Below are 24004 nucleotides of genomic sequence, written 5' to 3'. Positions count from 1 at the left end.
ACGAAAGCAAAATGACTAATCAGCTATGGACAGCAAACAAGCTAACTCTTTAGACCAGCAAAATGCCTAACACAGGTTCAGATCTAAGAGGCCAAAAGCATGACTAGTTTACTTTTCGTTATGGGAAATTGTAAATGAGTAAGAAATACAAAGAACAAGTACAATTTCGTTATATAACAGAGGCAGAATGATGGCAAGTAATATTGGTTTCAAAACAAGTACAAGACTGACACTTAGCAGCAAATCTAAGTGAAAACAGGCAAGAGAAAGGAGGAAACCCCAAATGCACTAGGCAAATTTGGGCCAACGCAGTCTCTGCACAGCCAAACTGGCTCTCAGCGCAGGTAGCCCCTTCAGGACCTGCGTTGCAAAGCAGGTAGCCTGTGTACTACCTGCTTTGGAAAACGAGAATTGCGTTTTCACAGTTTCCGGGTCATAATTTTCTCAAAAATGCACGGTTTTTGCTCAAATCAGAGACATTCAGTCAAGCACACTCAAAGGGATGATTTAGAAGGTGCAAAGCTATCACTAAGAGCTTACAAGGATCTTTGTAGATCAGCTCTTCAAATCATGAACTTGCTCAGAAATGAGCCAGAGTAGCTGCCCTCTACTTCGCTTTTGATATAGTCAAAAGCTTTTCGATTTGGTACTCTTTGGTTCAGGAAATGAATAGCAAAGATACTACAAACACAATCAAACGGATACGATCCCCAGTGGAGTCGCCAGTTTGTTGTAGGGAAAAGTATCTGACTCGGATGACCCTATCCCACTCTAAGGGTGACAGTTCCTTAGCAACAACTGTAAAACAAACTACTTAAGGTTTACTTCTTTATGAAAGCAAAAGAGAATGGAGGAAGCACTAACCGTTTCCTTGCGCTTAATGTCGAATCCAAACTCTTCTCTTTGGCCGCTTGCTCCTAGCTCTTTGTCCTTCTGCTCGCCCAGCTACAATGAGATCCTGCAAAATAACAAAGAAGGAAACTACAAGAGGCATGCAATCATAACTGGTTCATGGATTAGTGTAAACCAAACATGCAATCATCACAATATATAATTGAAACAAGAGCACATAGAAGAACCTCAATAGCTTTTATTAATGTAGAAGAAAAGGTTCTGAGAGTATTACAACCATTGCAGGCTCCAACCCAGCAACACCTCCCAGCAGAAAGAATTGCTCTTCTTCACCTCTCTCAAACAATCACCCAATAACTCGAGAATGAAACCAACAGCATATCATTACTTTGCACCAAATTCCAGCCTCTTGAGCTCATAGGAGAGAGCTCAATATATAGATGAATTGAGAAAGGATGAGTCAGCTTGCAACTGATGTGTAGCTGCCTTGTGTCCTCTCTCTCTTCAGTTAATCTTTAGTTGATCTTCAGTTCTTGAGTCCACTTGGTGAACCTTGCTTCCACTTGGAGAAACAAAGCCTCTGACTCATCACAAGGTGAAATACCTGATCCAAGTGTCATTTTTGGAAGATTCCAAAGCAATGACTCACTGTGCCACATGTCCAAACTCGCCCAACGCAGGTGGGCTTTGTTCTACCTGCTTTGCAACGCAGGTACACCATGGAGCAGTTGTGTTTCAGCGCAGAAGCCTAGTGGAGCACCTGCTTTGATTTCAGGATTGCTTGTTTTTGAGTGTTTTCAGGTGGAGAACTGATCTGAGAGCTGTTGGTTTGCTGACCTTGTTCCTCTAGGGGTAGGAACATCATGTTTAGGGAACTTTGGATCCCTTGGATTATTGACAATTCATGCTTGTTGCTGTAAGGCACAAAATTTTCTATAACAGAAATGCTCTATGTGATGAGTTACTCTTCTCTATTTTCCTCTCTCAGAGACTATGCAAAATATTATTAGCTGTAAAACCTTGAATCTCTCGGCCTCCATTATTTTTATGCTTATTTCTGAGATCTGAACTTGTGAAGAAGTAGCAGAAATCCATGTTTTATTTATTTGGATTAATGAGCCAATATATTTCCTATGTACATATGTATCAATAGATCATAAGTTTTGTCTACAGTATCCAGTAAATCATTTGAGACACCATTTTAGATGTGCCCAAGCACTGGTCTTGAAGCAACCCAAGGCTATCTCTGGGAGATAAAACATCTTTTGTCGACGTTACCGCGGAGCCTATCGAAGGATTCTTTCCCATGGGATATGACAAATTGAGCACCCTTCGTATAGGTGAGTGATCCAGGAGGCTCCAGCGACACACACAAGACAAAGAGGGCTTATGAATGCTCAAAAATCGAAGTGATCAGAATGATTTCGGACTAGGACCAAAGTATAGATCTCGTCATCCTAATGGCAGTGGTGTAAATAATTCGTCAAACCAAGTCTGTATGCGAAATTTAGAAGCAGTCAAAGTTTGGTTGACTTTTGTTGATTGGACAGGCTTAAGGAGGCCACAATTTGGACAAAATTCGGCCAACCTGGGCCAAATTCTGGGCGAATATTTGGCCTGGTTAGTTTGACTCCTTCCATCAAAAATTTGGAATTTCAAAAATGCCTTTTGGTATTAAAAATTAAAAAAATACATATAAAAAGCCCCACGCCTCTCCTCACCATATCTAACCGTGCCATAGTTTAAATGAGGAGGCTAGTGGGTATCGAGCCCGCGCCAGCCACGTGGCTGGCCCACCACAATGCAGTGGCCCCACGTACAACCCATGTACAACCCATGAACCATCGTACTACCAAACCGTCGTGCACCTTTAATAAATCAAATCAATTCATGTGATTTTGTTTGTTTAAAAAAAAAACATTAATATGGTTGTTAAACCATAATGTATAAAAAAAAAGGGAGGGGCGGGGTTTGACCACCCCACCCCTCCTCAACAAACCATTGTTTTTACCATCACACCAACTGGGTTTCTTGTAAACTTTGCCCTAAAAAATTTATATAAACCCTCATTTCCATAATGCGCCCAGGCAGATGGAGGAACCGGGAGTGGGCATGCATTTCGAGGCAGAGGAGGGAGAACCTTGACATGCATTTCGAGGCAGAATATTCCTTGATGCCCAAAGATTCTCTAGGGAATTAAAAATGCTTTTTATCAGAATGTAACCAAGTTTAAAGTTAATTTTCACAGATTTTTGTAGGGAACGCCATGGCAAGGTTAGATTCGCCTTTTGAGCAGCAGATTTGCAAATTCCTAGTGGAGGGAATCTTTAAGGAATCTTGAGGGAATCTTCTAGATTCCCTGGATGCTGAAATTCGATAGAGTTAGAATAAGCCAACTTCACACTCAATTTTCTCAGAATTCTGCAAGGAACCTGATGGCGCAGTCGGAATTTTGATCTGAGTAGCAAATTTTTGAGGACCCGGAGGAGGGATCTTTGAAGAATCTAGGGGGAATCTAAAAGATTCCTTGAGCCCAGATTCTCACTTTCTCAGAATTAAAAAATTGGACAATAGATTTTTCACTATCGCACTATTCGACGCCACGAATCTGATGGTGTGTTCAAATTTCCCATTTGCTCATTTTATTCTTCAGCCACTTTTCTAAGTGGAATGCAGGTGTCAGGATTCATGTGCAAGCAGCGATTTCCATGTGATTGATGCCGTGAGATTCATGGCATGAACATATTCAGTTGTTTGACATCTGCTTCTTCAGATGGCCCTTGGATGTGAGGTATATGTGGTTTGTTCATGTACTTCTTTTGCTATGCATTACGTTGCACATATCCTTGTTTGATTTTTGATGAAAGATCTTGTTTCTTACTCATTTTCATGATTCTTGCTTGATATGATGCGGAATCATATGTGTGATGTACTTGTTGTCATGATTCATCATGTTTTATTTGAGATCCCTTTGTCGTCATGTTGATGGGATACTCATGTTGTTGCCATGTATATTTTTCATTGAGATCCCTTTTATGCCATGTTGGTGGGATACTCATCATGCATGAGTTTGTGTCATACTAATACGAGTCTTTTTGACTGAGAGTTCCTGTAGTGGAACATCTCTTGGTGCCACTCCTGCGTGAGGGAATTTTCCTTGTATGATAGTGTTCAAGGATAAATTCCCCTAGGGCTTTGGGTCAGAACCCTAGTAGAGCAGGAGTAATCTACAGCAAGAAACAAGCAAATAACTCAGGCAAAATGCTTAAATGAGCAAACTATGTGAGGATGTACATACCCGGGGGTCCTTCGTTCAGGTAGTTCCAGCCAGGGTTCAAACCCTCTGCAACTCCTCATGATCTTTGAACCTGCAAAACAACCAATTCAAAGATGCACAGCAGCATATAGATAAAGCATTATAGTGAAATCAACTTTATAACATATAAGTAGATGGTTAGTTATACATTGAAATAGTCATTCATACATAAACCATAACAATGACATCAGATGCATGAACAAAGTCGATATCAGGAACAATACAGTGTATCTTTTATTGCAGGTAACTATAATAAAAACATAGAAAGAGTTCACCTGAGTCTTCCTCTTCCGACTCCAAGTGGAACCGTCCTCTAGGTCCATCCAGTCCTGGTCTTCAAAAGGCTCGTTCCATAACCAACATAATGATATCTCCAACAAGTGAAAGGATTCCAACTCTCAAGGAAACAAGGTTTTCCTAAACTTGGGCAAGTGCTTGAAGCACAGAGATCTTCAAACTTGATTAGGGGATATTCTCAGCAGATTAATTCTCTATTTTCTCTCCTCCTTAAGGCCTTCCCATTGAAGTCTTTTTATACTTCTCCCAAAGTAGTTTTTTAGTTGGGAAACAGTTGGGAACAGTTGGGCCACGGGCACTAATAGGTAATCAACAGGTAAAACCCATGATCTCCACCCATAATTAAGGAAATTTAATTTTTTAAGTGTTTTAAGACATATATGTAGGTTGGGTATAGACTGACCTGCGTGTACACGTGTTTAATACAGGGAAAAGTCACGTACAAGGAGTAAAACATTATTTTTTGAATATTTGGACCAAGTCTGGAAGGAGGGGTTGCCCTAGGCCATAAACCAAGCATCACAAATACATAAGATGGTATTTGGAGCTATAACAAATGCCCCCTAATATATGAGGTGAGAAGGGGAACATGATGGCCGAAATATATTAAGTATGTGGAAAGGAAACCTATCAAAAACTGGGAAGGACTTCACCAGATTTCAGCCTGCCAAGCTAGCAAAAGAAGATCAGAAAGAAACAACTGTCTGAGGTGGGCATACCCATGCTCATAGAAATTAAAGCATGTCTGCATATCAAGTACAAGCGGATCCACTGTGTATACAAGTATAAGGAATTGAAAGTACATATGGATCATCTGACCACGATCGAACAAGTACATGTCTAAATATCACATATAAGAAGATGATCAATAAAGATGAAAGATGAAGCTAATCACTAATGTCAAAAACTGATCCCAATGGTACCAAATGAACATGATGGAATAAGATGGTACTACATCGCAACTGGGATGCCAGCATATAGGATGTCGATGTGAAGGACTGGAACATATAATGTGGAATGGTGTCAACCAGCAGCAATAAGAGCAATTGACAAGTGAACCAAAGAATGTTGATGCAACCCGAGGTCTTCACTGACCACCGTGGTACATTTCTACACAATGGGAATAAATGATCTGAAGTCAACCATGTGAGAAATCATTTGATTACTGGTCATTGATGTATACCATTAACAAACGTGAGACTACTCACCGATAATGATAATGAGAGTCAAGGTACCCAGTACAATCTAACAAGTGCGAATAGATGAGTTGAAGTCGAACACCTGTAAGAATCTATCAATCAGGAGACAATGATGGTTTCCCATTGTTGATAACAAAGGATCTGCCACTGATGACTGCAAATCCCAAGGTTATGCCAAATGGACTCTAGATCTTTTCCCCAGAGAAATGAGTCGTAGTTGATAGGGAAATATCCGCTAGAAAGAAGGCATTAAGGCATCTTTCATCAATCTAGCACGAGTGTAACCCGTAGGCCGATAATGTGGAAGGAATCGGAAGAAAAAGATCTAGTAACCCGACCGAAGTACGTTTCTAGAATACACAAGATGTAGCTAGCACACGATAGAAACCCTCTGAACCAACCAATAATGAAAGCTAACACAGAGGCGAGGAATCCATCGATAGGGTCAAATGGAAACTAAGGCACTGCATGAATCCCAATGTGTGATAATGTAAGCTGATGTCGAACACAAGGGAAACCACTCAGTCAAAAACGCATGATACTGATCGATGTTGAGCACAAGGTGACCTATCAATCATGAAAATAGGGCCAAGGTGTGGCTCTAGGCCTGTCCTCAGAGCAAGATGTCATCATCAACAAGGACAAGACCCACCAGCAAGAAGTCAATGGAGACCTTCTCAAACCGGCGCGAGTAAAGGACCAATATAACTGATGTGATTATAGACAAGACACTGACAACCAGGGATGGCCGACTAAAAAATAGGTTAAGAGACACCGCAGAGAGGCCGACTCAGGTTTACTTCCCTTGAACAAAAGCACGACTTAATGATGACCATGTGGCAGCATATGATGACTCTGTATAAGTTCGTCATGCAGGAGGCACGAACGAACTCTCCATATGATTGGAAGAGATAACCAATCGGAGGAGAACTGACTCTATAACAAGGTTAAGGTGTACCTAAGTCAAGATAAATCCCACCCAAATGGAGGAGGTGCTTTGTTCAAGTGCTTTGTTCAAGGGCGACATGACTGACTCTAGCTTCCAACAGTAAATGGAAATGTTGTCCTATTCCTGCTCTTTTTGCAGAAGACATGGTCAAAAAGTGGCTTAAACACGAGTCCAAGTGAAGCTAGCTCAAGGCCAAAAGATGCAAATGGTCAAAATGCAATGCAGTAGTACAACTTAACACAAAGGAGCCTCTAGGGTATAAGGCTAGAATGAAGCAAAGAAGCAAAGAGGAATGAGTCTTCAATGCACAAGTCATGGTGGGACTAGAGAGGACTCCTAAGCCTACTCAATAAAGCAGCATGGGCAACCAAAGTCAGTGAGGTGCTAACTGCGATGCCCATGAAAAGGATGGCTTTACCATCGTGTCATGATTTAAAAAATCGGTGAGTGAATATGGTTTACAGACCATAACACGATGGGATCGACCCTATGGAAAGTGTATCGAAAAATGGAGGCTAGTATGCAAAATGAAATGGAAAAGAGCCTTCCATAACCTATATGCAAGTGAGTAAATGATACCTACCATGATGGGTCAGCAGTCATGGAACCGACTTGAAATTTTCGAAAAAGCGTCCAAAATGTCCTGAAAAACAATCCATTCTTGACAATCCAAGCTCCCAAGTTAAAAGATACATGACATGAAACAAAATCAAGTTTTGAAAAAAATTGACATTTTCAAAGCCTATAAAATGGTTCTTTGACTCACCATTGTTACCATTTGTGCTGAGAGCAAAATTTGTGGAGAAAAATAAGCAAACTTGCCCCTCAAAGAATTCGAATGTTCAAATTGACTCAAAATCATCAGGTAACCCCCAAATCCAGCTTGCATCAATTTGTGATTTTTTTTAGAAATTTTAATTTAGGTATTACGTTGGAAATTATGCTAAAAAATACAACGCGGTGTATACACTGGTTGGTTATGAGAAACCCTCATATATGCAGGCCCTACATGAAACTGTGTATGAGATGGACCCACGTATACGCGGTTTGAAATTAAAACATAAAAATCTAATGGTTAAACTTGATTTTCTTTCAAGATGAAAATCACCTGGAGGGAAAGGTAACGTGATACTATTGATGATGAGGTTATGAATGATCAACAGGCCTTGGATGCATTGAGAGGATGCAGTTTATTAAAATTATTCAAAATGCCAAATATGAAGGAAAACACCCACTTGCTTGAAATTTTCATCCGCTATTGGATTATCGAAGATGATGCGTTCATTATTGATCAAATTCCTTTAAGGATAGAGATAGAAGATATTTACTTTATCAATGGACTCTCCCGCAGAGGAGAAGTGGTGCATTCGACTGGATGATCACGAGATATTCTTTCAGTGGAAGACTACGTGCATATATATTGTTTGGGGCATTCGGAGAAGATTGGAAGCCAAATTCCAATCAAACATGTAGAGAGTTTGTCCTTGAGGATCATACTATTCACCATAGCCAGGGTAAATGGATCAGCCTCATTGCACCAAGCATCACGACTATCCATGAGCTTGGTCGTAGATTGTCTCACTACTGTGTTTGACTGGTGTACACCTCTTCTAACCAATATGAAGAGTCAGCTATCCTCCATTCAGAAAGGACAGACCAAGAACTTCGGATATGGGACCATTTTGTGCTCCTTCTTCTTTGAGAAGGTTCCAGGGTTACGTCCCAGAGTATCAGTTCCTATCAGTAGCCCTCGAGATCCTCGGATGGGTAGGTGGGCCGACCTAATGAAACGCCTTGGAGGTGGAGACGTACCAAGGACTGCTTTTGACGATGATTTCTTCTCCTGGTGGGAGCAGCAAATCATCGTTGTGGACGACTATCCCTATGTTGGCATGGATTTCAGGGGAGATCTAGATCTAGTGCTGCCACCAGACGCAGCATGGGGAGAGATAGGTAACCATTTTTTAAAGTTTTGTCAATTTTTATGATTTTTATGTTTTTCAAATATGAAAATGAACTTAAAGATATTTTTGATGGGATTAAATGACTGATATAATGATCATGTTCCAGATGTGGGTCCAGTACGACCAAATGGATTTCCACGGCACAGGCATCACGGAAGATGTGTCGAAGAGGCAGCTCCGGAGACTGAGAGAATCTTATACGCAGTCCAGCGAAACTTGGTGAGGTTGACCCACCGGGTACCGATGGAGGCCGTAGAAGATCTACCAGAGGATATGCAGCGCCGTGTGGTAGGAGTGCCACACGACTGGGTTCGCCTTTTCTGGAGCGTGGCCAAAGCAGTGGTCACCTACTTAGCCGCTCATCTTAAGCCGGGTCATTAGATGTGCTGGACATGATTATGGGCATTTTAGTCCCAATTTTGTATATTATTTTTGACACACTTTATGTACACACGGGCGATTTTATGATATATTTATATATATATATATATATATGCAATTCCGACATTTTGATGCTTGATTTTATCTTGATGAATGAATGATATGTCGATCTGAAGCTTGATTAGCGATAGAATATGCTAATGAATTATCATATCATGGAATGTGCAAATAAGTAATATAAACAAATGATCTTTGCAACACCCTCACTCTCAAATATTGGCAATATAAATAAGGATCCCGAACCTGATAAATGTTATTCAATTGTGACACTACTAGTTGTGAATCAAGATAGGCTGCCAACAAATCAATTCCATAAGAAATAGCTTCGGATAGTAAATTAGTGACAGCAGTATACTCGGCCATATTATTTGATGCGAGACCAATACATACTCCTCTTGATACCATCAACTGACTAGTTGGATAATAAATCACCCAAGCTGCGGAAGCAAGGTTTCGAGTGTGCCGACTAGCACCATCGGCGAATCTGAAATAGACCAAGTAATCCATCAACACCTGCTAAAGTAGAGCAAAAAGTGTCGATATCATGAAAACTCCTGATAATATATGTACAAAAATACAAAATATACAAAGAAGCCATTGCTCGGTCGTAGCCTAGGCATAGTACTTCTTGAGGTAGAGCCCATCAAGGGGCTCTGCCAGCTTGCTCCTAGAGATGTTTATAGGTACAGTCATTAAGCCAATCAATATATTACCTTTGGAAAAAAACTTTGTTAGAGCCAAAGGAACCGTACAAACATCGCTAGTAGGTAGATTGGAGGACCTAGACTCAACTTCATGCAAAGGAGGATGGAAAAATGAACAATGATGTAAATCTTCCAATGGTCGATCTACAGCTGTCATTGCTCCGAATACTACTTCGTCAAATGGAAAAACTGTATCTAAGCAATCCAAAGCAGAAGTGGAATCATGGGTCCAAGTAGGGGCCACATCACCATCTAACTCCTTTTCTGAAGGAGGAGTAGGAAGGTTGTATGTAGAGTTATTGATAGATTCATATCTAAGCTCTGCTGCAAACATAGGATATTCTATTCCACCCACCTCATCGTCATCTGATGTGGTCACAGATGAAGGTAAGGCCCCAGGATCCGAAAAATAATGAGTTTGAACAAAATCTTTCTATTAAGGCTCCTTAGAGGATGAAATTGTAACGATTCTAGCTATAGGAGGGGGAAGATCAAATACACACATCAAGGAAGAGTACATCCCTACTCTTATATTCTCGATAGGTTGACAGAGGTTATCCACCATTGGAGCGGTAGAATCTGAAGTTGCCAGAGGATCGCCTGGAGAATAATCCAATTGATCAACCTTAACAATTCTCCCCTCATGAGGAAAGTAAAGGAATCCAAATAGAGTCGAAACGACGGCATCCATTTCATAAATCCAATTCTTTCCTAAGAGGAGATTGTAATATAGGTTGGCATCAATAATTTCTACTTCGATTTTAACGACCTTTCCTCCAACACATATAGGAAAGTCCGAGATAATCCTGTGTGGCCTATGAGAATTCCCGTCAAGTGTTGTCAAGAGAATGGGGGAAGGAACAGTCGAAGGTGATCTAATGGCCCTCCAACATGACAGAGACATGACACACGTGAAGCTCCCTCATCTATAATTGTCCAAAAAATGTTGGTTTTCCGGTAAGTAGAATTTATCTAGAAAGTCATATGACGAGGAAGTCTCTTTTTGACATTATGCATATCAAAAGTGAGAGCTAAATAATTATTTGGATCCACTGCCCCCATTGTCGAAAGAAAAGCTCTTCTTTGAGCAGGACACGACTGGAGTACTCTAAAGCAGACATCGCGCATGGATTCTGAGCCAGATCTTCAACAATGGAGTAATTCTGGGTTGCCCTAGCATTAGGGTTGATAGTCGCGCATTTGGAAAAACCTTTCGGTATCCAAGGTATAGACTCGACAAAGGGTCACTCAATATGAAGTGGATCCGTAGTTCCAGGAACAGATTTATCCTTGGATGTTTCAGCTTCACCATAATCACGTGACCGTGTGGCCACATTGACGTGAGAACTCATCATGAAAACATTTGAGGAATTCTCCCCCTCCTGGTTGCCCCCTACAGAGGTACCAGGGTTTGAATTCACGCTAGCAAACAACTGTTGCCCCTGGGGGAAAGGGTTAGTTAAGACAACTTGGGAGCTAGAAGACCCTTGCTGCACTAACAAGCACTGAGCATCTTGAATTTTTGGGCAGAGATGAGTCAAATGGTCTCCATTGCATAGCTTGCATGGGAACTTAACTTTCTTCTTAGACTCTTTTCCACCCTCACTAGCATTATTGTCAGATTTATTCGCATTACTCTTCCCATTTTGATTCTTCTTTTTACCTCGTCCCTTCTTCTTCCCATCAGAATTTTGATTTCCTTTGGGGTTAGAAGCCTGAACGGAATTTACGGAAGAAGGTTGAGAAGGTGGAGTTGTAGACGGTGTAGCCTCATTAGAAGAAGCAGTTTGTATAGACAACTGCTACAATTGGCTCAAAAGGTTCACCGCATTTGCATCAATCGATCCAACAATACCGTCAACATGCGGGCTTGGCTTCGGTTTGGCTACATCAACCATGGATCTAGGAGCATCAGGCAAGATCTTCTGAAGGGTCCCAGACTAAGAATATATCAGTTCTAACTGCTGGGCGCGAAAGATAGCCTGCTCTTCGGAATATACTCCAAACATAGAAACATCCTTGGAGATATTGGGTTGTAATGATTTTAAAAACTATTCGAGATGTAATTCAGGTGGAATTTCAGCTTTGATGAGCCTCTTTCTCCATCTCTATTCTTGAATATGATCAAAAATGTGAGTGGTCATGTCCTGATGAAAATTGGCCAGAAGTTCAGTTCCGGCTTCGTAACGGACAGGAAACTGAAAATGGTTTAAGAAAATGTTAGCCAAATTGGCGAAAGATGCAAAGGTGCCCCCTGGAAACTCTATATACCACTTAGCCGCATTACCAGTTAAGTTGCGTTGAAATAGTATTGACCTAATCGAATCATCGATGAGGGAGTTCGATGTGCACCATAAATGGAATGTGGTTACATGGTCGCCCGGGTTTCCCCACCCTTCCCTTCAAATTTTGGGATATCTAATGGAATTTTGGTTGGGAACGGAGGCCACGCCGGATTGTATCTAATTGGATCGTTCGCTAACTTAGTCAAGTCTAGCAGATTGAGCGTGGCTAGAAAAGGAAGTCTCAGAGGACCTTGGGGATTCCACCCAGATTGGGTGGGGTTCCCGAAAGTCTGAAAAGAATGACCTGGATTTTGAAAGGCACCAGGTTGCCCGAAGTAACTGGTAGAACCTGCTGAACCAAAAGGTGACCCTTGTGATCCAGCAAAACTCAGATTTTGACCAACTCCAGCTGAAAAACCTCCGTAACTGGAAAATTTCCCCCCTAACGAATTATTATACAGAGTGGACAGCCCTTGGTAAGGGTTCCAAGCATTAGATAAGGGTGGAAAACTTTGAAATGAATTGACTGAGGAGTACGACACATTCCCTTGTTCACCGAAAAGCGGATTCCCAGTTCTAATTCCACTAACCGTAGGGTTAGTCCAACTCTTAAAAGGATTAATACCTTGACCTGTGAAAGGAAAAGGCATAGACCCCACCGTCAGATTGGAATGTGGTATATGACCACTTCCAAAAGGAAAACCTTGAAAATATGTCGATCCACTCATCATGGACGTGGAGGTAGTTAATGGTGCACTTAATGGAACTGAAGGAATACCTTGAGAGGGCATTGCAAAAGGGAAGAATCTAAAACTGGATGCATGCGCTTGGGAACTTCCACTCGTCGGCGGAATGGAAGTAGACCTAAACAAGGATGTGCTAGCAGTAGACCCAAATAAAGATGTAGAAGGGATGGAAATAGTTCCTCCCCCTTGTACTTATATAGGAGTCTACACACTCTAGCACTCGTGGTGGATGCCATGCTTCCAGCAGTGGTCATCGAAGGGATGTTTGTGTGTGGACCTGGGCTTGAAGGCCTATCTGTCGAAGTTCCAATGTATAACAATGCATCCAGATGATCAGAAGGGAGAGAAGAATTCGGACCCGCAACTGACTTTGAGAGTTCTTCTACCTCAATAATATCTTCCGACTGGAAGAGTACCCGAGAAAGAACTAGTTTGTTTCTCTCTAGCTCTGTGGTAGAACCAAGTCTACCTTGTACACTGATGCCCCCAAGCGAAGGATCAATTCCGATGCGCCAGCTGCCAATGGTTGAAAACCACTAGCAGAATCGTGCCTACGCCTTCTAAGAGAAGGCTCTGGACTCGCAGGTGAAAGCCCACGAAGTCTACGAGACCGTCTAAGTGATCAGTCAGCCAATTTGAATTATTTAATAAGATCTAATTAAAGACTCGAGAAATTTAAAAGCTAGGCCAACTAGGAGAATAGAATACACATTAAAAGTGGCCCTAAAGAATTCAGCAGTCAAACAACTTCCAAGTATTTCTGCTCCGGGTGATTAGGACCGGACACCAAAATACAAGAAAGTGAATAATAAGGGTCTTCTGAAAATATACTGCGGTAATTACGCCCCAGGTCTACTAGCGAAGGTATCAGAGGAAGTTACGCTGACCTCCAAACAAAAGCCTTTGCTGGTGCAGGCCCCCAAGCTTCGCAAGGGTGCCCTCCATAAGTACCGCTGAAAGTGATGCAACATCGACCTCAGGTGCCACGAGATTCCCCTCCACAGCCACCTATGTAGATCCCTAGGATAGGCAATTAAAGATACCAACTCGTATCAGAAGCCGGGCGAAACAGTCGTGAGGTAAGATTCGACAAGTAAGAGAGGGGGTATCTCTCGTCCTTATCTTCAAAAACCTTCATGCTTGACTCCCAGTCACGGAGCTTTCTTGGTCTCCCTAACACTATTGGATTTTCACTCTTTATTCAGACTTCTACGTTTGACAATTTAGAGTGACCTTGGAGAGTTTACTTTCCTCTCGCCTAATCCAAGGCCCTAAATAACCTAAAACTTGTTGGTGTACTTATTGATAATATAAAAAGTTCTAGTTTATTTTATTAGTGCTTGATTTTAAATGGATGTTCTTTTTAAGTCAAAAGGACAATACGGAAGTGAAACTGATGGTGTTCATTGACGCAAAATAAATTAATGAAAAACTAACTTATATGCAATGCACTTGTTTGTTCTTCAATGAAAAGAAATTTCTACTTGGATTCTAAGAAACTTCTATTAAATCAATAAACTTTTTCTTTTTCTTTTCTTACAAGAGACTTCACACTCACAAAAACTAAAAAAAAAAAAAAACTATTGATGCGAAACTACCCTAATGCAAAGTGTACATGATGATGCAAAAATTCTAGATTACTCTAAAAAGAAAATAAAAGTAATTTGTTTTATAATCCAACTTAAGTGTTTTGAAAGGAATAAGAGTTTTGAACACAAAATCTTTCCCAAAAAAAGAAGGACTAAACACAAAAATCCCAAATCACTCTCAAAAAACCAAAAGAAACCAAACACAAAATTCGGCGAAGAAAGCAAAAACAATGTTTTTGAAGGAATTTTCTTTTTCAAAAAAGCAATAAAAGAAACTTTTCAAAAGTACTCAAAATTCTACCAAAGACTCAAAGATCGAAAGCAAATCACAAGGAAACTTTGCAAGTTGTCAATTCGAAACGAATGAAAACTTAACAAAATAATTGTTTCAAGACACACTAAACGACCCAAAAGCAGCAAAAAGAGGTTTGAGACACTGATCAAGAAATAAGGAAAAGCACACTTTCAAATTTGTCAACAACAACTTTCGAAAAGCAAGAAGAAGTGAATGGCCACAAACTTAATAGGAAGCAAAGCAAGTAAACCATAAAAATGAAGTTTGACACAAAGATTGCAAGCAATCTTTTGTTCCGGAAAACCAAAAACAATCAAGATCCTCTACAAGAAGCCTTGTGTGTTCAAACACAAATGATAACACTCACTATAAAGCAAACCGAGACCAAAAACTCTTCAAAGCAGGAGAGAACTTGAAATAGTAGGCTCACTGAAAAACTAAAATCTGAAAATAGAAACTGACCACTCAGGAAGCACACAGGCCAAGAAACAAATCTTTCCAGATAAAAAGACTTGAAAAAATCATGCAAAAAAAATGTATACGCGACTGTGTCTCTACACAACTGCGTGTACACGTGTTTCAGCCAAAAGAAACCCGCGTATACGCGGCTTCAGTTCAGAAAAACTAGCGTGTATATGCTTTTGTAACCCAACAAAGGTGTGTATATAAAAGTTTACAAGAAAAAACAAAAATGAGACCTGATGAAAAGGATTAGACTTGAAGTCTGAGTTCCTACAGGGGCAGACAATACAATCACAACAAGAAAACTGAAAGCTGAGCCCTGATTGGCACTAAATAACCCAAACTAGGAACAACAAGATTGTTGTCCCCAGTGGAGTCGCCAATTCTGTTAAGGGATAAAGTCCCCTAGGGCTTTGGGTCAGAACCCTAGCAGAGCAGGAGTAATCTACAACAAGAAACAAGCAAATAACTCAGGCAAAATGCTTAAACGAGCAAACTATGTGAGGATGTACATACTCGGGGGTCCTTCGTTCGGGTAGTTCCAGCCAGGATTCAAACCCTCTGCAACTCCTCGCGATCTTTGAACATGTAAAACAACTAATTCAAAGATGTGCAACAGCATATAGATACAGCATTATAGTGAAATCAACTTTATAACATATAAGTAGATGGTTAGTTATACAATGAAATAGTCATTCATACATAAACCATAACAATAACATCAGATGCATGAACAAAGTTGATATCAGGAACAAGACATTGTTTCTTTTATTGCAGATAACTATAATAAAAACATAGAAAGAGTTCACCTGAGTCTTCCTGTTCCGGCTCCAAGCGGAACCGTCTTCCAGGTCCGTCCAATCCCAGTCTTCAAAAGGCTCGTTCCATAACCAACACAAGGATATCTCCAATAAGTGAAAGGATATCAACTCTCAAGGAAACAAAGGTTTCCTGAACTTTAGGAAGTGCTTGAAGCACAGGGATCTGTAGACTTGATCAGGGGATAATCTCAGCAAAGTAATTCTCTATTTTCTCTCCTCCTTAAGGCCTTCCCACCAAAGTCTTTTTATACTTCTCCCAAAGTATTTTTTTAGTTGGGAACATTTGGGCCACGGGCACTAATAGGTAATCAATAGGTAAAACCCGTGATCTCCGCCCATAATTAAGGAAATTTAATTTTTTCAAGTGTTTTAAGACATATACGTGGTTGGGTATAGACTGACCCGCATGTACACGTGTTTAATACAGTGCAAAGTCACGTACAGGGAGTAAAACACTGTTTTTTGAATATTTGGACCAAGTCTGGAAGGAGGGGTTGCCCTAGGCCATAAACCAAGCATCACAAATACATAAGGTGGTATTTGGAGTTATAACAGATAGCGACGTCATCTCTTATGTACATTATCACTATTGACAGTGCTTAATGTAGTGGCCTACACCATCTTGACACCGGGCCTGGAGACGTAGTCCCTCCTGGACGAACTCCGTTATCACTGTCTTGTTATTTTATGTGTTGATTCTTGTCATGTTCCTCTTTTTTACAACATGCAGATGTATTCATTTATGTTCTTTTAAAAAAAATGAAATTTAACACATCACGAAAGTAAAAGGTCTTGGGAGGGTCCTTTGTCACACCCAGACCTGGATCAAGTGGTATCAGAGTGGTATTTGCGTGGATGTGAATTACAGCGTGAACAATGGAATGTGCAGCGATAGAGGATGAAAAAGCGATGTACGAGACCATGCTCAAAATTTCCAAAAGAGTGGAAATAATGTATGAAACTCTACAAAAAGAGACAGAGGAAAAGGAGCGATTGAAGCTTCAGTTGCACGGAAGAGGCCCTGGAAGAATTGAAGCAAAACAACCAAAGGCTTCAAACTGATAACGCTAAATTGAAGATGTGTCTACATAAGGAGAAAGAGGAGAAACATAGTTTGCTACGACAGCTGCAAGCAAAGGACGAGGCCTTGGAAAAGCTACAGCATGACCCATGTGAGGTAAAATGTAATTCGCTGAATTCATGTATGTGTCTTGATGATGATTTATCTGTTTTTGAAAATCATACCACAGGAATTGGCTCCAAACTTTTGAAGAAAATGGGGTATTAAGGAAAAGTCTTGGGCGTTAATGGCCAAGGCATTGTCAACCCCATCAAAGTAGAAGAATTACCCCATTAGGCAGGACTTGGATATGTCAAAAAGGAAGTTGGGGAATGCGCCGAGACAACTAACGAACCATCAACAAGCGCTGATGAAAAGCCATCATCGGTTCTTTCCAAATTGATATAGGAGGTAAAAGACGTTGATTTCCTTTCGGTTTCATCGTCACATAGTATGCTTTCTGTTGGAGATATAGAGATCCCAATTACAGGTACAAACATGAGGCTCCTTACCAGGACAAAGCACGAGAAGGAAGAAGAACTTGGTGTTAATAACCAAGGCATAACTCAATCATTGGAGTTTGTGAAGAGACCTCAATTTGCAGGCTTGAGATACACTAAGGGGGAACGCTCGAAGGTGTCAGATTCTTCGGAGACATCATCGAAATTGTCGAGGAAAGTGAATGATGGGAACACATCCCCATCATCCCATGGCAGTCTCCATTGCAGGGAAAGAGCTGAGGCAAGCTCTCATCGCCATACATACCCCAGAGACAACAAGGGAAGGTATAACCACTCTCGACATTCGAACGTTCATTTCGATTGTAATCATGTTTTTAAAGATGAGCATAAAACATGGCTTCAAAAAACATGTACCTTTTGTGGATTACATAACCATACATTTTCGAAGTGTTGGAAAAGAATGTCAACACACAAAAGAATGAGGCGTGAAAGACCCTCTCAACAATAGGTAAAGCAACATGTTAAGCAGATCTAGAGGAAGAAAACCTATTGCAGTCATTGCGACAGAAGTGACCATCAAAGAGCCACTTGTTGGAGGCTCCATCCAGAACGATGCCTTAAAAACAAAGTGTCAGTGCATGAACCAGATGAAACAATTTTTCGACAAGAAAAATCGTCACAAGGAGGTGACCCATTCACATTGATAAGTGAAAAATGGTTCCTAGATATGTTAGCTTCTCATGGTCGTGCTTTTGTAAATCATTTGTTGCATTTTAAAATGTAAAAGTGATGATGTGTTTTCCATCACTTGTTCAACAACAACGATGTCTAGTCTTAGTTTTGTTGCATGATAAATGGTGAAAGTGATGTCGTGTTTCCATCACTTGTCAAAGAAAATAGTGTTTGGCCTTATCTTTGTCAATCATGTGTTGCAATGATGATGTGTTTTTCCATCACTTGTTGAAGCAACAATGATATGTTGGCCTTGTTTTCGTAACTAGGGTATTGTGTCCATCTTAATGTAAACTTGACCACCGAGTATGTGTTACAAACTCGTGGCACATGTGGGATGCTTGGGTCATTATTTGGTCATGAAATTCAAGCATGTAATTTCCAAAACAATTTACTAGAGGTTGCAGGTGTCGGCTCATCGCTTAAGACTTCGAAGAACAAAGGTGAAGGAGATGGAAGCGAGGCCTTTCAAGATGCTTGTGATGCAGACAAGGTACAGAAAAGCTGCAGATTCCTTTTCATGCTTTTGGAGGAAAAAAAACTCCTTAGTGGGGAGGATTGATCTAGGTGGCTCCAGCGATACACATAAGACAAAGAGGGCTTATGAACGCTCAAAAATCAAATTGATCAGAATGATTTCGGACCAGGACCAAAGTGTAGAAATCGTCATCCTGATCGAAGTGATGTAAATGGTTCATCAAACCGAGCCTATATGCGAAAGTTAGAAGTAGTCAAAGTTCAGTTGACTTTTGCTGACTGGACAGACTTAAGGAGGCTGCAATTTGGACAAAATCCGGCCACTGGATTCTGGCCAAACTAGGCTGGATTCTAGGCAAATTTGTGGCCTGGATAGTTTGACTCCTTCCATCAAAAATTCGGAATTTCAAAAATTCCTTTTGGTATTAAAAATTAATATATATATATATATGGGTTGTATGTGGGGCCACCACCCCCACCACCCCCACCACCCCACCTCTCTCCTCACCATATGTAATCGTGCCATAGTTTAAATGAGGAGGTCAGCGGGTACCGAGCCTGGGCCAACCATGTTGCTGGCCTGCCACCATGCGGCGGCCCCACATATAACCCATGTACAACCCATGAACCATCGTACTACCAAACCTTCGGGCACCTTTAATAAACCAAATCAATTCATGCGATTTTGTTTGTTTAAAAAAAATATATTAATATGGTTGTTAAACCATAATGTATAAAAAATGGGAGGGGCGAGGTTTGACCACTCAACCCCTCCTCAACAAACCATTATTTTTACCATCATGCCAACCGAGTTTCTTGTAAAATTTACCCTAAAATTATTTATATAAACCCTCATTTGCACAGTGTGGCTAGGCAGATGGAGGAACTAGGAGCGGGCACACATTTCGAGGCAGAGGAGATAGAACCTTAACATGCATTTCAAGGCAGAATATTCCTTGATGCCCAAAGATTCTCTAGGGAGGTAAAAATTCTTTTTATCAGAATGTAACCAAGTTTACGGTCAATTTTCACAGATTTTTGCAAGAAGCGTCGTGGCAAGGTCAAATTCACCTTTTGAGCAGCAAATTTGCAGATTCCCAATGGAGGGAATCTTCCAGATTCCTTGGACGCTGAAATTCGCCAAAGTCAGAATATAGCCAACTTCACACTCATTTTTCTCAGAATTCCGCAAGGAACCTAATGGCGCAATCGGAATTTGGATCTAAGAAGCATATTTTCAGAGGACTCGAAGGAGGCAATCTTTGAAGAATTTAGGGGAAATCTAAAAGATTCCTTGAGCCCAGATTCTCACTTTCTCATAATTCAAAAATTGGACAGTCGATTTTGCACTATTTGACGCCACAAATCTGATGGTGCGTTCATATTTCTCATTTTCTCATTCTATTCTTTAGCTGCTTTTCTAAGTGGAATGCAGGTGTCAGCATTCATGTGCGAGCAGCCATTTTCATGCGATTGATGTCGTGAGATTGATGACACGAACAGCTTCAGAAGTTTGACATCTGCTTCTTTAGATGACCCTTGGATGTGAGGTATATGCAGTGTGTTCATGTACTTCTTTTGTTATGCATTGTGCTGCACAGATCCCTGTTTGATGTTTGATGAGGGATCTTGTTTCTTACTCGTTTTCATGATTCCTGCTTGATGTGATGCAGAATCATATGTGTGATGTACTTGTTGTCATGATTCATCATGTTTTATTTGAGATCCCTTTATCGTCGTGTTTATGGGATACTAATGTTGTCACCATGTATGTTTTGCATTGAGATCCCTTTTATGCCATGTTGGTGGGATGCTCATCATGCATGAGTTTGTGTCATACTGATAGGAGTCTTTTCGACTAAGAGTTCCTGTAGCGGAACATCTCTTTGCGCCACTCCTGCATGAGGTTATTTTCCTTGTATGATCGCGACATCATCTCTTATGTACATCATCATTATTGACAGCACTTAATGTAGCGGCCTACACCATCTTGACATCAGGGCCCGGAGACGTAGTCCCTCCTGGACGAACTTCGTTATCAACGTCTTGTTATTTTATGTGTTGATCCTTGTCATGTTCCTCTTCTTTACAGCATGCAGATGTATTCATTTATGTTCTTTTAAAAAAAATGCAATTTAAGACATCACGAAAGTAAAAGGTCTTGGAAGGGTCCTTTGTCACACCCGGACCTGGATCAGTGAGCAAAGTATGTTCTGATTACTTTCATATCACCTTGGCAACTCCCAACACCCCCACTATTATTCATAATCCTGGATTTTAAAAGGCCACATACTCGCTTAGATACATCCTAGTAGAAAGCCCCATTCGTATCTGACCCTAAAAAATTAATCTCCAAGAAAGTCTGGAAAGGAAAAACTCCCCTAGATTGTGCTACCATCTCACCATCCTTTGGAGTTCCCTCTTCCAGTTCTCAGCCTACTGATGCTCAGTGTTTAGGACTTACTCCTAAGGCCCTGACATGCCCTCTTTCACCTACAACCCCTATAGTCTTGATCCCAATCCCCCAAAAAAATTTGAATCCTCCTCCACTAGTCCAGATGGCTCTTCCAAGCTTCTTGCTCAATAAGTATGCACCTCTTGACCTTCCTCAGCCTCTGAGTATAATGCCCCAAGACTACCTAGAGCATCTACCTAGGTTAAATGGGGAAGATGATAACATGGCACAAAGTCACATTGAAACCTTTAGTTCTTTTGTCGAGAACATAAATGTGGAACAGTTGGATGTGGTTATGAGATTGTTTGTACAATCCCTCAATGGAGAGGCTAGAAAATGGTTCAAATCCCTACTTAATGCCTCCATCACTACATGGGAGCTACATGAAAACTCTTTCACCCAAAAATGGGGAGAAAAGAGGAACCATGAGCACCTCCTTACTGAGTTCAATTCAATAAGAAAAAAGTCAAAGGAGGATACTACAGAATTTATCAAAAGATTCAATAAGCAGTTCAATAACCTACCAGCTGACATAAAGCCTACCCCAGTTGTAGCTCGAGTGGTTTTCTTGGGATCCTTTGACTCTAATGTTTGTTTTACCTTGAGAGAAAGAAAATATACCACTTTGGACCAACTTCAGATCGATGCTCTCGAAGTGGAAGAAAATCTCGCCTCGGCAAGGAAGTCGAGGGCAAAGCAAGAACTTGCCGAAACCAAAAGAGGAAAAGAAGAGGCATCCTCCTCTGGTTGAGTTGGGGAATCATCAAACCCAAAGTGGGATGATATAGATAAACTCATCAAGAGCTTATCAAAAAAAGTTGGGAAGCTCGAAATCAAGAACAAGAACCTCTCCGGGTAGATTGCTCAAGTCAACAACCAGGGCTATAACCAGTAATATAGAAGGCCTCCACTACAACTACTTCCAAGGGAAAGAAAGGAGCAATTGGATCAGATTCCTCACCCCTTATACTTGGAAGATAGTCCCGATGAACAATCGTCAGATACTCAGGAAATGTAGGGAAATATATATGTTGGTTTTACTGAAGAGGAACATGAAAATATGGCCCACCAGGAGGCCATTCATCATAGAGAAGCAGCAGTCGAGAAAGAAGATATGGATTATTATTGCAGACAGTTTGCAGAGTTCATGCAAACATAAATATAATCTACGATATTTGAATAAGAAGACAAGAGAACCAGAATAGTAAGGGGAAGCTTCTCCCCAAGTGGTTCCTCCAACCCTCCACAAAGGGAAGGGTAAGATACATCCTGACCCACCCAAGACAGGAGTATATGCAAATAAAGAGAGCAATGTTCCTAAGGGACACATAAAAAAAGAGGCACTTGCTCCGCTGACAACTACCAGTGGGAAGGGAGAAGGAACAGAGCATGGAGACGCGGAAAAGGCCCAACATATGTTTAATCTCCACAAGGAGCTGGAAAAGGTAAAAATTATTGTTCCTCTGACTGAGCTTTTAAAGTAGCCTCGTTACAAAGCTCAAGTCTCCAAAATCATGCACCCAATTGGCTCAACACATCCCATGTTAGTTTGAACCTCTAGGAGCAGAGGCCAATGATTGTTTTTGGGCCGCATGTGGAAGAGTTGGATCCCTCTACTGCACCATTTTATGTGACTCTAGTGATCCATGACCTTTTGCTGCATAACTGCGTGTTGGATTCAGGAGCTTCACACAACCTCATGCCATTAAAATTTAAATTCATTTATCTCAAATATTATTGGTTAAAACGTTCACCTCGTATTGTGTAATGATGACAAACACTAATTTCAATATATTGCATTATTACTATTTTACCATCTACATTGTTTTTATTATTATTTTTTATAACCATTTGCAAATAAATAAATAAATATATCTTTTGAGAGCTACCATACATCCATAACACGAAATAAATATACATCCATAAACTTTATGTTGACGGGACCAAGGATTAGCACCGAGCCACCCCATAGTTTGTGGGGCTCATACGATTCCATGCGGTTCAGTTTCAACCAACCTCACAAAGATAAACCATGTTCGTGAAATATTTGTTCCTGGGTAAATAAAATGTGTTCATGGTTTACATCGTGAATCTTTTATTTCTAGAATTATTGTACACACCACTATCAAGATGGTAGGTTCTCTGCAATGTGGTGATATAATGTACATAGACGAGGATTGTTTGTCTTTCTAGATTTGGGTGAAGTGCGTGACTCGAAAGTTTTATTGAAAACAATTTAATTTACAAATATGGATAAATATGGATAATTGTGAGATTTTTAATTTTTTAGATTTTGTAGTGTGATTTAATATTAGTTTTTTTTGTTTTATTAAGAGTTTGTACTTATATTAAAGAGTATTTAATATTAGGTGGTTTGGTTTTCTTCATAATGATAATAAATTAGTATATATTTCCTTATAACAATGAGTAATGACTTCCAATGGTTATTTAACAATTAAGTTATGATAGGTTTTTCCAAACATGTGAGTATATAAGTTATAAAGATATTTGTTAAAAGACATAATTTAATATTATAAATTACAAACTTCAACATTGCAATTTTGGCGCCCAAAAATGGCATCTTTAGTTAAAGATAAGAGTTATTTAGAAAACTTTAAATAATGTTGCATCATAAACTTTCATTTTATTCGAAAAACAAATTGACTTTCCAAGTATAAAGTTACATATCTCTTAAAGTCTTTTTATATTTCCTCAATTCTCTAAATTCCATAATTAAAAAAATAAAAATAAACAAAACCAAAAAAAATAAGCAAACTAAACTTATATATGTTATTAAACATTTAAATATATAACTCATAAAAATATTTGTTCCTAATGAAAATATTAAAAAAAAATAATAATGTTATAATTTATTACAACTTTAGCTATTAAAAAAATG

The sequence above is a fragment of the Pinus tabuliformis genome, chromosome 1_1 (genome assembly GCF_031772625.1).
Source record: "Pinus tabuliformis cultivar Carrire ecotype Pingquan chromosome 1_1, CPIR1, whole genome shotgun sequence".
In the NCBI taxonomy this organism is placed as follows: domain Eukaryota; kingdom Viridiplantae; phylum Streptophyta; class Pinopsida; order Pinales; family Pinaceae; genus Pinus; species Pinus tabuliformis.
The sequence above is the reverse complement of the archived record's forward strand: the minus strand, read 5'-3'. Positions refer to the sequence as shown.